General features: G+C 45.2%; 1 protein-coding gene across 4 annotated transcripts in view; it reads left to right on the forward strand.

Annotated features, from left to right (window-relative positions):
- Positions 1-12,771: 12,771 nt before the first annotated feature.
- The window catches only part of LOC115081943 (butyrophilin subfamily 1 member A1-like), a 46,342-nt gene continuing 45,898 nt past the window's right edge, over positions 12,772-13,215 (forward strand). For 2 of the 4 annotated variants that reach the window (XM_029586188.1, XM_029586189.1), the window contains exon 1: positions 12,772-13,053. The gene's annotated coding sequence lies outside the window, so the exon portion shown is untranslated. The remainder of the gene's footprint in view (positions 13,054-13,215) is intronic. The other 2 variants (XM_029586186.1, XM_029586187.1) reach the window with 1 other exon arrangement.

A 13,215-nucleotide genomic window follows, 5' to 3' on the forward strand; every position in this document is an offset into this window, starting at 1 on the left:
GAGATGAGTAACCCCTCTTATAATAACAGGATCTCATTCAGTGCCATTAATATACTATTGGCATTGGGTGAGATGAGTAACCCCTCTTATAATAACAGGATCTCATTCAGTGCCATTAATATACTATTGGCATTGGGTGAGATGAGTAACCCCTCTTATAATGATAACAGGATCTCATTCAGCCCCATTAATATACTATTGGCATTGGGTGAGATGAGTAACCCCTCTTATAATAACAGGATCTCATTCAGTGCCATTAATATACTATTGGCATTGGGTGAGATGAGTAACCCTTCTTATAATAACAGGATCTCATTCAGTCCCATTAATATACTATTGGCATTGGGTGAGATGATTAACCCCTCTTATAATAACAGGATCTCATTCAGTGCCATTAATATACTATTGGCATTGGGTGAGATGAGTAACCCCTCTTATAATGATAACAGGATCTCATTCAGTCCCATTAATATACTATTGGCATTGGGTGAGATGAGTAACCCCTCTTATAATGATAACAGGATCTCATTCAGTGCCATTAGTATACTATTGGCATTGGGTGAGATGAGTAACCCCTCTTATAATAACAGGATCTCATTCAGTCCCATTAATATACTATTGGCATTGGGTGAGATGAGTAACCCCTCTTATAATAACAGGATCTCATTCAGTGCCATTAATATACTATTGGCATTGGGTGAGATGAGTAACCCCTCTTATAATAACAGGATCTCATTCAGTCCCATTAATATACTATTGGCATTGGGTGAGATGAGTAACCCCTCTTATAATAACAGGATCTCATTCAGTCCCATTAATATACTATTGGCATTGGGTGAGATGAGTAACCCCTCTTATAATAACAAGATCTCATTCAGTGCCATTAATATACTATTGGCATTGGGTGAGATGAGTAACCCCTCTTATAATAACAGGATCTCATTCAGTGCTATTAATGTACTATTGGCATTGGGTGAGGGGAAATCCAAAGATAATTTAGCAGATTTTGCTGCTTTTAATCTTGAGTAAATATTCAGTTACCTGTTATAAGGTCTAAAATATAGCAAATCTGATTCTGGGCAGACGCAATATTTAAATTAGGGGTCGCGTTAGCTAGGATGCGCTAGGACCCTTAGCGCATCTTTGCTAACACAAACCCAGACGGGGTTTTCGTGACCGCCGTACTCCGGTCCCGAAACCCGACGCCGATAAACCCGGCTTTGGTTTTAAACCAGCGCCAGTTTTAGCCCCCATTGCGCCTTCCGTGCTAAGCGGCTTTTCCCGGCAGGGCGGACGCTGCCCGCTCTCGGAGCGCACGGCCGAGCTCTCGGTCACCGACCCGAAGCTACAGCTCTGCCATGGTTGGGAGGGCGAGACAGGCAGGGTGGGAGCCTATCACAGGAGAGCCCTGCTGCAGCCCCGCCCTTTTCTGCAGTCCCGCCCTTTTCTGCTGCTGCGATTGGACGGCAGGGGGCGAGGAGGCGGGGCGGGCAAGCGCTGGAGGGAAGTTTCAATCTCATATAGAGTGGCGCCATCTCGTGGTATTTTGTAGATTGCAGCTCTGTGTTTCCCAGCAGATCTGTCCTTTCTGCACCATTTAGCGCCATCTCGTGGTATTTTGGAGATTGCAGCTCTGTGTTTCCCGGCAGATCTGTCCTTTCCTGACCATTTAGCGCCATCTCGTGGTATTTTGGAGATTGCAGCTCTGTGTTTCCCCGCAGATCTGTCCTTTCTGCACCATTTAGCGCCGTCTTGTGGTCCTGCAGCAAAACGCATTCTGAGTTTCCCAATGGTGGGAGAAAACAATAAAAGCAAGAAGCACAGAGAACACAGATTTCTGGCAAGCATATAAGGGAAATGCATAAAACTTTACATAAAAAAGCGTGTATTGCATATAGTGCATAACAGAAACAATTGGGTACAGGTGCAAACAACGTCTGAAGAGATACAACTCAAAATTGTGTAATTCTGTACTTAATCCGTAGGAAAAGATGCACTGTGGAAAGCTGCACTGGCGTGAATAAAAACCAAGACCACACAGCCACTTAGTAATTTCAAAGAAGCTCAAGATCGACCGAAAAGCTGCTGCGAGCAGGGAGGCCACTGTCATTTAAAGGGAATAGAGGCAGAGGAAGCCACCAAAAGAAAATGGCCAATCATGGAGGAGTCACGTGAAATAAATCCGCCAATCCTGACAGAGACAGAAAACCTATGAGGGGGGAGCCAAGCGACCTGATAGGAAACTTAAAGATATGAAATGCATGAAAGCGGACCTGAAAGAGAACTCAAGGATCTGATTATGGGGTAAAGATGGACCTGAAAGTGATCGCAAGGATAATGAACTGTTTAACACAGACATAAAATAGAATTTAAATCCGAGGCTTGGTGTACCTGAAAGAGAACTAAAGCATAATGAGATATTTGAAAACGAGACCTGAAAAAGGTCCGATTAAGAAAACGTAAAGGGGGAGAGTGAGCTTTAGGAATTCGGAAAGACGCGCCCCATGCGCTACATTAGTTAAAAGCAGTGCGCTTTAGAGATCGCGGGGTAAGAAAGCCAAATATTCATGAAAAGGATATAGAATACGTCCCAAAAGCAGACGGCAAAAACGTGTGAGTGCCATAAACCTCTCTGTTGCGCCGGTTGCCTATTTATAATTTTTCTACTCTATATCAAGTTTCCGAAGCCATTGGACACCGGTTTATCGCTTTCACACGTTTTTGCCGTCTGCTTTTGGGACGTATTCTATATCCGTTTTATGAATGTTTAGTTTCCTAGCCCGCGATTACATAGTTAGATGGACGATCTCTAATGCACATTGCTTTAAGCGTCTTTTTGAATCCTTAAATCCTCTTTTTGGCTCACGCGCCCATTTACGTTTTCTTCATCAGATTTCTTTCAGGTCTGTTTTGTAATATCTCCTAGGCTTAAGTTCTCTTTCAGGTCCGCTTTAGACAGCTCCTATCCTTATATTCTATTTCATGTTCGTCTTAAGTCGCTAATTGTCCTTAAGTTCTCTTTCAGGTCCGTTTTCTCCTATCTCCTAGCTTTAAGTTCTCTTTCAGGTCCGTTTCTCCTATCTCCTAGCTTTAAGTTCTCTTTCAGGTCGGCTGGGGCAGCTCATGTCCTTATATTTCTTTCACGTCCTTAAGCATCCAATTGTCCTTAAGTTCTCTTCCAGGTCCGTCTATCCATGTCATGGTCTTCAGATTCCCGTTCATAGATTTCCCCCCCCCCCTCTTTGTCAGTATTGGTAGTTTTACATCATGTGACTCCTCCCTGATTGGCCACTCCGCTAGTCTTCCCTTTAAATTACACTGGGGTCCTTCCTCTCGGCAGCTCCCGCTGGATCTTGGGCCTCTCTGAAATTACTAAATGGTCTGTGTTCTTGGTTTTATTCCCCCGAGAGCAGCCTTCCTACGGATTCATTACAGACTCGCACTATTTTGAGCTGTGTCTCTTCCGGTAGGTACAAGATTCCTTTGGAAAGCTGCAGTTCTTGCGCCTTTTTTTTTTCCAGTCTCATTGGCTGCTTCCACAGTCACTTACTTTGTCTGTGAGATGAGCTCTGTGTTTCCCGGCAGATCTGTCCTTTATGCACCATTAGCGCCATCTCGTGGTATTTTGTAGATTGCAGCTCTGTGTTTCCCAGCAGATCTGTCCTTTCTGGACCATTTAGCGCCATCTCGTGGTATTTTGGAGATTGCAGCTCTGTGTTTCCCAGCAGATCTGTCCTTTGTGCACCATTTAGCGTCTTCTTGTGGTCCGGCAGCAAACGCATTCTGAGTTTCCCAATGGTGGGAGAAAACAATAAAAGCAAGAAGCACAGAGAACACAGATTTCTGGCAAGCATATAAGGGAAATGCATAAAACGTTACATAAAAAAGCGTGTATTGCATATTGTGCATAACAGAAACCATTGGTACAGGCGCAAACAACGTTTGAGGAGTTACAGCTCAAAATTGTGTAATTCTGTAATTAATCGGTAGGAAAAGATGCACCGTGGAAGGCTGCACTGGCGTGAATAAAAACCAAGACCACACAGCCACTTAGTAATTTCAAAGAAGCCCAAGATCGACCGAAAAGCTGCTGCGAGCAGGGAGGCCACTGTCATTTAAAGGGAATAGAGGCAGAGGAAGCCACCAAAAGAAAGTGGCCAATCATGGAGGAGTCACGTGAAATAAATCCGCCAATACTGACAGAGACAGAAAACCTATGATGGGGAGCAAAAAGCGACCTGATAGGAAACTTAAAGATATGAAATGCATGAAAGCGGACCTGAAAGAGAACTAAAGGAGCTGATTATGGGGTAAAGATGGACCTGAAAGAGATCGCAAGGATAATGAACTGTTTAACCCAGACATAAAATAGAATTTAAATCCGAGGCTTGGTGGACCTGAAAGAGAACTAAAGCATAATGAGCTATTTGAAAACGAGACCTGAAAAATGTCCGATTAAGAAAACTTAAAGGGGGAGAGTGAGCTTTAGGACTTCGGAAAGACGCGCCCCATGCGCTACATTAGTTAAAAGCAGTGCGCTTTAGAGATCGCGGGGTAAGAAAGCTAAATATTCATAAAAAGGATATAGAATACGTCCCAAAAGCAGACGGCAAAAACGTGTGAATGCCATAAACCGGTGAAAAATTACCAGTTTTAAACGCGTCTTTTTTAATCCCTAAGTCCTCTTTTTGGCTCACGCGCCCATTTACATTTTCTTCATCAGTTCTCTTTCAGGTCCGTTTCCTCCTATCTCCTAGCTTTAAGTTCTCTTTCAGGTCGGCAGGGGCAGCTCATGTCCTTATATTCCTTTCACGTCCTTAAGCATCCAATTGTCCTTAGGTTCTCTTTCACGTCCGTTTTAACCATGTCACGGTCTTCAGATTCCCGTTCATAGGTTCCCCCCCTCTTTGTCAGTATTGGTGGGTTTACATCATGTGACTCCTCCCTGATTGGCCACTCTGCGAGTCTTCCCTTTAAATTACACTGGGGTCCTTCCTCTCGGCAGCTCCCGCTGGATCTCGGGCCTCTCTGAAATTAGTAAATGGTCTGTGCTCTTGGTTTTGTTCACCCGAGAGCAGCCTTCCCCCGTGCATTTAGTGCTGTTCTATTAGGAGAGGTTTATTTAAAATATTTCTAGGCTGCTTATAGCAAACATTTTGTACTAAGCAGATTACAATATAAACATTCATCATAATAGGTTTACCTCATGATCATTGTTATTCAGTTTACTCAGGGCTTTCTGAGGGCCGAGGCCACATCAAATGTACTTTACAATAGGCCTAATACCCAATGTCTTTTTTGCAGGGTTTTCTTGTTGGCATCAGTGCAGTGCATGTAAAAGTAATATACCTGCTGCTGTGATATTTTTACCTCTGAATGCTATTAACATCTGTGCATTTATAATAAGGGATTGTACATGAAAAGTTGTTTTCATTGTGCATTGTGCATGTTAGTGTGTAAAGTGTGCCTGGTGCAATCTGGAGAGAGTGTGCCACACACAGCCCCCCACCACCATTCATCAATTCCCACTTCTCCAGGAGGCAGCTTGTTGTGTTTCTGGGAGTGTAGTAGGGTTGCCAGCTTCCAGGTAATATTATCAGTGATGCACTTTCTGCCACTTCTTTGGGGATTCTGACCTTTGCTTTCCCCTTTCAGTGGCATTTGAAATCACCGGAAGGGCCTCTGCCTCCCATCACTCTCTCAATTTGACCTCTTGTGCTTTTGGGGCAGGGGGTGCCCTGTTATCCCTTGCCTCAGGCAGCAGATTGCCTTGAGCTGTCCCTGGTGCTAGCTTTTTTTCTGCCCTGTGGGAACATTTACTGTGCTTTCCTCCACCTTCAATTCATTCAGTCTTCCCGGCCTGTTAAAAAAAAACAAAACAAAGAAAACTTAGTTCCCACCAGAGTATTAAACTTTAAATATAGATTTGTGTTCTTGGGTAAGTATTGATTGTCTGTGTTTTACAGTTTCTTTTTATTGCTAAGCCAACTACACCCCCCTCCCCTTCAGAATAATCCTTTCTTTTTTGTTTTATGTATTCCTGTGTATTTTTTATATTTTTGAATTGTGCTTACTTTTCTTTAATTGCATTTGTAATGCTATTGTAGAAAGTTCTTTATCAACACATTTAAAAAAACCTGACATCCTTCCAACCCATGATTGGATGGAGGAGGGTGAGAGGCATATACAGACTTCCTCTTCTCTCTCTCTCATATATGCACAATCTGTAACACACATTCATTCTCTAAACCACATGCTTACTCACACACACCCTCTCTCTCTCTCTCTCTCTCATATATATGCACAATCTGTAACACACATTCATTCTCTAAACCACATGCTTACTCACACACATCCTATCTCTCTCTCTCTCTCTATCATATATGCACAATCTGTAACACACATTCATTCTCTAAACCACATGCTTACTCACACACACCCTCTCTCTCTCTCTCTCTCATATATATGCACAATCTGTAACACACATTCATTCTCTAAACCACATGCTTACTCACACACACCCTCTCTCTCTCTCTCTCTCATATATATGCACAATCTGTAACACACATTCATTCTCTAAACCACATGCTTACTCACACACACCCTCTCTCTCTCTCTCTCTCATATATATGCACAATCTGTAACACACATTCATTCTCTAAACCACATGCTTACTCACACACATCCTATCTCTCTCTCTCTCTCTATCATAAATGCACAATCTGTAACACACATTCATTCTCTAAACCACATGCTTACTCACACACGTCCTCTCTCTCTCACAAACATGCACTCTCTCTGTCACTCACACACACGCTCTCTTCCTCTGATTTTTATAAAATGTGATGTGCCTGCCTTCTTGGCAAATCTCAAGCCTCTCCATGTGTCGGATTCATTCTTTGGAGCTCTGCTCATCCTGCTGCAGAGAAAATCTTCACCTCTCTGATCCCTTTCCATTCCACACGCTCCTCCCGCGGTGTGCGCTTGCCACTGAATCCTGATGTTCCAAAATTGTTTTCCTCCCAGGGCAGATTGGGCCGGTGGCACTGGTCACGTGGTTATCTCTCCTCCTGATGAGGGATGGCCGCAGAACCCGACGAGGCCGGAAGGAAGTCTCGGCGGGGCCGCGACGATGCCCAAGCTGACGCAGCTCAAAGAAAGGCCTACGGGCTCGGCAACAGGAGGCATCTGGTGGTTGTAGGGCTGCTTCCTCCCCCTCCGGCAGTAAATGAGCAGCGCGGGCTGAGCCAAGGCCCAGAAGAGAGGACGACGCCTGAGAGGTTTGTGTATGTGTGAGAAAGAGAGAACTTGCATGTGTACATGAGAGAGGATAAAGATTGTGTGGCCGCCTTCACCCAAAGCCACGACAATCTCTGGGAGATCAGAAGATGCTGGGTGTTTATTTAATGGTACGGAGAGCTGGATATTTAATTATCTAATGTTTTTTTATTTTAAATTTTGGGGGGGTGTTTCATGTGTCTGCTGATTTGAAATTTATTTTTGTGTTTGGGGAAATATTAGAACAAATTTATGAGACTTTTTAAATCCTTAGCGGCCCAGTATTGAAAGATGCTTATTTTAAGTGACTTGGCTGGAAATAGCTTATCCTGCTAAATTACACGGTGTATTCAGTGGCACGGCTGTGTCGCTGACCATACGCATATATATTTGTGCTTAGCTGTATCGGTTATAACCATCTAACGCAGCTGGTAAACTTTTATGTGGCTAAGACAGAATATTGCTACTTAGTTGCATAAGTTATGCAGATAAGTCACTCCGCCCCCCAACTTATGCAGCTAAATTTTTAGACATATAAGGGATTTAGGTGGCTAAGCAGCCATTAATGTTCAGCAGCCGCTACTTAACCACACAAGTCCTACTTATCCGGCTAAGTAGCGCTGAGCGCGCTTTGAATATTGGGTCCCCTATGTTTGTCGGCTGTTGAGATATTCATTCTCTTCTTTTAATATTATGAATGATGTCTTATATCTCTTGATTTTATTGCTTGATGAGTTGTGTGAGTTGTAATTGTTTTTCCATTGTTGCACTGCATAATACAGTCGGGCCTGTTATGGTTATTAGAGCAGGTTTGAGAGCGAGAGAGAACGAGTGAGCCAATGAGTACATGTTTGAGCCAGTGGGCCTGTGTGTGAGTATAAAAGAGTAATTGAGCATGAGTGTGTGACACAGTGAACATGTCTGTGAGAAAACATGTGCTCTGGTGAGCATAGGTGTGAGAATGAATGAATGATGGAGAAGAAAGTCTGTGCATATCTCCCACCCCTTACTGATCCATGACCATCTCAGGGGGACTGGAATCTAAAGTTCCTAGATACGGAGAGCAGGGGATTTATTTTAGCTTTAATTTTAATTATTGGGTGGTATTTGCTGGGTCTATTTTGAAATAGTTTATCGATGTTTGTTTTTTCAATTTCCCAAGCAGTTATATGTTTGTAATCATTAGATGTTCTTTTCATCAGTTATTATGAAATATTTATTCTTTCTATGAGTTTGGTTTTACTATTAGGATGCTTTATATTTCTTGATGTTTAGTGAGGAATATGTTTCTCCATTCCACACAGTCTGGCATGTTTCGGTTTCAAGTTCAGATTTTGTCTGCGTGTTTCTAGTTATACTTTAGTATTTATTCATTTTGTATTTGGTGAGGGTGCGACTAGGGTGAGGTCTTCTGCTAAGCAGACTTGTGGGGTGGCCCCAACCAATTTGCATGGGTGGAATGGGGGGTCCTACAGCCTCCTTTACTCACTGCTGGTCGGAATAGGCTCTATTTCTTAGTTATTTAGGGAAAATGTGACATTCACTTTGGAGATATTTGGCTTAATTCTGCAGGGTTCAGAGAGGACTTGGCCTGTTGATGCAGGTGCTGCAGAGAGAGGGAATAAGATACCCCGAGGGCTGGGTTTGAAAAAATCCCCCGGGCTGATATTTTCCCCCAATCCGCCTCTGTTTCCTCCATTTCTATGCGATGTTGAGCAGTTTTTGCTTTTGTGTTTGTTTGTTTTTGCTTATATAGCATGGTCTGTTGCACAGACTGGCAGACAGGCAGGTTATGCAAACCCAGGCTGAGTTTACCGGCGTCAGACTTCATAACCGGCAGCCCGGCAAGCGACCCCAGCGTGACCACCTAATTTACATATTGCATGGTGCCCCCCCCTTGTAGGCGCCATGCGTGCGTTAAGAAAGCGAAGATTATTGCATCGGCCCCTTAATTTGGTCAGACATTGCTCTTAGGCCTGTCTGCATTGATTTGGGGTCGTAGTAGAGTCAAATTGAACACAGATAAGGTCCTGGTTGGTCATGCATGGGGGGGTTCACATTACATGCATTTGGTCTTGGGGGGCCTGTCCCGGTCTTTAAGGCACCTTTCTAATGTAGGTAATGATCTACTCCTCAGTTCTATTCAGGAGGCCTTGGAGTCTGCTTTTCACCTCATTTATCTTTATTGTGGGGGGTGAGGGGGCTGTGTGGATTCTCCACCTGACCCCCCTCCCTATGGCGGAGTTACCAGAGCCCTGATTCTTGTGGGGCAGGGTTTAGAGCTGGGAATCTGCTTTCGTGACTCAGGCATTAGTTGCATGTGACGGGGTTCAGGCTCGTGGTTGGGGCTGTGGTGGGGGTCCCTGTTAGTGGGGGGATACTGCTGGATATTGCAGGTTTGGTGGCCTGCGAAGGGATCATCTTGCTGGGATCAGGCGGATGATTCCTTAGGGTGGGTATTTGTGTTGACGTTGGCTCTGGTGTCTGAATGACTAATAAAGCTGCAGCCTTATTTTACTTCCAGATGCTGTTTCAGAGAATCATTTCATGACTGTAAGGAGCCACCAGTTCTGGCTGCACATATTATCAGAATAATCTTGTGTCAGGTTTAAGTGCTTTGTTTTTGTTCACACTTGTACATGCGAATAGACTTTAATACCGAATTATAGGTTAAAACTACATTGTAACTTGTATCCGCTCAATCTCATAAGTGCTTTTGCCCCACTCCTCTTGGAGTGTTCTTTTCTTATATATATGTATATATATATATATATATATCTACAGGAAGCCATATACCCTGATCAGGAAAGAGAATACCTATACATATCTATCTATCTATTAGGTATTCTCTTTCCTGATTAGGGTAAATGGCTTCCTCTAGTTAATGAAGTTTATCATATTTTTATTGTACTTTTATTAGTGTTTGATTGTGTTTTGCAAGTTCAGGTCATCTTTTTGCAGAGTGCACAGTTTATAAAAGTTGGAAACACATAAAGTATCTGCAGTTAACTCTTCTGTGATATCAGATTGTATTTATTCTCTGTTCTATGGTAAAGACGTAGAAGTGTGATGCATGGACTCAGAGTGTGCAGGAATGGCTCCGTGTTTACATTGGGCAGGCCCCTGAGGTGGTCCTGTGTGCATGCAGGTGATAGGACCCTAAGATAACTTCCAGTGTAGACCCCAGTGAGATTAACCCCCAGGGAGAAGGCCAGGGAGTGCGTCTGAACCCAGAACAAAGACTTGGTGAAACAGAAAGATGGAGGTGGGATTAGAGCCTGTGAATGTGAGGAGGGGTCTCAGTGACACATGAGAGTGACAGAGAGGGGATTAGAGCCTGTGAATGGGAGAAGGGGTCCCAGTGACACATGAGAGTGACAGAGAGGGGATTAGAGCCTGTGAATGTGAGGAGGGGTCTCAGTGACAGTAAGAATGATAGAGAGGTGATTAGAGCCTGTGAATGTGAGGAGGGGTCTCAGTGACACAAGAGTGACAGAGAGGGGCTTAGAGCCTGTGAATGTGAGGAGGGGTCTCAGTGACAGAGAGGGGATTAGAGCCTGTGAATGTGAGGAGGGGGTCTCAGTGACACATGAGAGTGACAGAGAGGGGATTAGAGCCTGTGAATGTAAGGAGGGGTCTCAGTGACAGTAAGAATGATAGAGAGGTGATTAGAGCCTGTGAATGTGAGGAGGGGTCTCAGTGACACAAGAGTGACAGAGAGGGGCTTAGAGCCTGTGAATGTGAGGAGGGGTCTCAGTGACAGAGAGGGGATTAGAGCCTGTGAATGTGAGGAGGGGGTCTCAGTGACACATGAGAGTGACAGAGAGGGGATTAGAGCCTGTGAATGTAAGGAGGGGTCTCAGTGACAGTAAGAATGATAGAGAGGTGATTAGAGCCTGTGAATGTGAGGAGGGGTCTCAGTGACACAAGAGTGACAGAGAGGGGCTTAGAGCCTGTGAATGTGAGGAGGGGTCTCAGTGACAGAGAGGGGATTAGAGCCTGTGAATGTGAGGAGGGGGTCTCAGTGACACATGAGAGTGACAGAGAGGGGATTAGAGCCTGTGAATGTGAGGAGGAGTCTCAGTGACACATGAGAGTGACAGAGAGGGGATTAGAGCCTGTGAATGTGAGGAGGGGTCTCAGTGACACATGAGAGTGACAGAGAGGGGATTAGAGCCTGTGAATGTGAGGAGGGGTCTCAGTGACACATGAGAGTGACAGAGAGGGGATTAGAGCCTGTGAATGTGAGGAGGGGGCTCAGTGACACATGAGAGTGACAGAGAGGGGATTAGAACCTGTGAATGTGAGGAGGGGTCTCAGTGACACAAGAGTGACAGAGAGGGGCTTAGAGCCTGTGAATGTGAGGAGGGGTCTCAGTGACAGAGAGGGGATTAGAGCCTGTGAATGTGAGGAGGGGGTCTCAGTGACACATGAGAGTGACAGAGAGGGGATTAGAGCCTGTGAATGTAAGGAGGGGTCTCAGTGACAGTAAGAATGATAGAGAGGTGATTAGAGCCTGTGAATGTGAGGAGGGGTCTCAGTGACACAAGAGTGACAGAGAGGGGCTTAGAGCCTGTGAATGTGAGGAGGGGTCTCAGTGACAGAGAGGGGATTAGAGCCTGTGAATGTGAGGAGGGGGTCTCAGTGACACATGAGAGTGACAGAGAGGGGATTAGAGCCTGTGAATGTGAGGAGGGGTCTCAGTGACAGTAAGAATGACAGAGAGGGGATTAGAGCCTGTGAATGTGAGGAGGGGTCTCAGTGACACATGAGAGTGACAGAGAGGGGATTAGAACCTGTGAATGTGAGGAGGGGGCTCAGTCACAGGGTGAGAGGGACAGAGAGGGGATTAGAGCCTGTGAATGTGAGGAGGGGTCTCAGTAACAGAATGATGAGAGGGGATTAGAGCCTGTGAATGTGAGGAGGGGGCTCAGTCACAGAGTGAGAGGGACAGAGAGGGGATTAGAGCCTGTGAATGTGAGGAGGGGGCTCAGTGACACATGAGAGGGACAGAGAGGGGATTAGAGCCTGTGAATTTAAGGAATGGACTAATATTTCCTATGCAGGTGGCCAGTGCCATTTTGAATATTTGGAGGCCTGGGGGTTATTTTTTCATACATGGAGGGTTTTTAGGGGAGGGGGTGGTGCCTGAACATGGGATCAACAATTAAAATATTTTTTCACTGAGGCCACTTCACGGGGCAGTGGAAGGGGACGTTTTTAGACTCGGTCTGTGCCTGTAAAAGAGGACCTGGAATACTGGAGGCAGATTTTCATGCAAGCCAGGGTAATAGATGCAACGTGAGCTGCACCTCCAGCGCTGTGGCCCTCTTTCCCTGGGAGCGTCAGACGCTGACCCTTGTCCTCATGCTCCAGAGGCCACATTAATCATTATAAGAATTAGATGATGCCTTAGCAGGGTGGGGAGGGATTTCCAGGCAGAAACTGCACCTGTGCTACAGCAGTACAAAGTCTGCCCAATCCCACAGGTCCCCTCAGTTACTTTCACTCTCACCCAGACTGAGGAGGAGGAGGAGGAGGCAGGTTTCAGGGAAAGTTAATCTTATGCTCTAAAAGGAGAGGAAGATGGTGACTGAACTCCTTCCCTTTAGAAAGCTTTGATATTTATACCTTTAAATGGACAAATATATTCCTGTTTAAATATTTCCAAATTGCTGTGATGTGAAGGAGAGGAAGGGAGACCGGACACGTCCTGGGGGAGCTGCACATCTGTAACTTCAGAGATTCTCTCACTGGGAAGATTCAGCGCCAGAGGTAAGAGACCCCCAAACTCCCCGATCCCTCGCCCAGGAGCCCCTCAGTAGAGCTGTAGAGGGGGAGGAAGGGGGATGGGAAAGGGAGTTGATGCTGGGAGTGACTGGGTGTGTGCTGGGTGTGAGAGAGCCCTGGGGTGGGGAGGGAAGAGAGATCCCCTCA

The sequence above is a fragment of the Rhinatrema bivittatum genome, unplaced genomic scaffold (genome assembly GCF_901001135.1).
Source record: "Rhinatrema bivittatum unplaced genomic scaffold, aRhiBiv1.1, whole genome shotgun sequence".
Lineage (NCBI taxonomy): Eukaryota > Metazoa > Chordata > Amphibia > Gymnophiona > Rhinatrematidae > Rhinatrema > Rhinatrema bivittatum.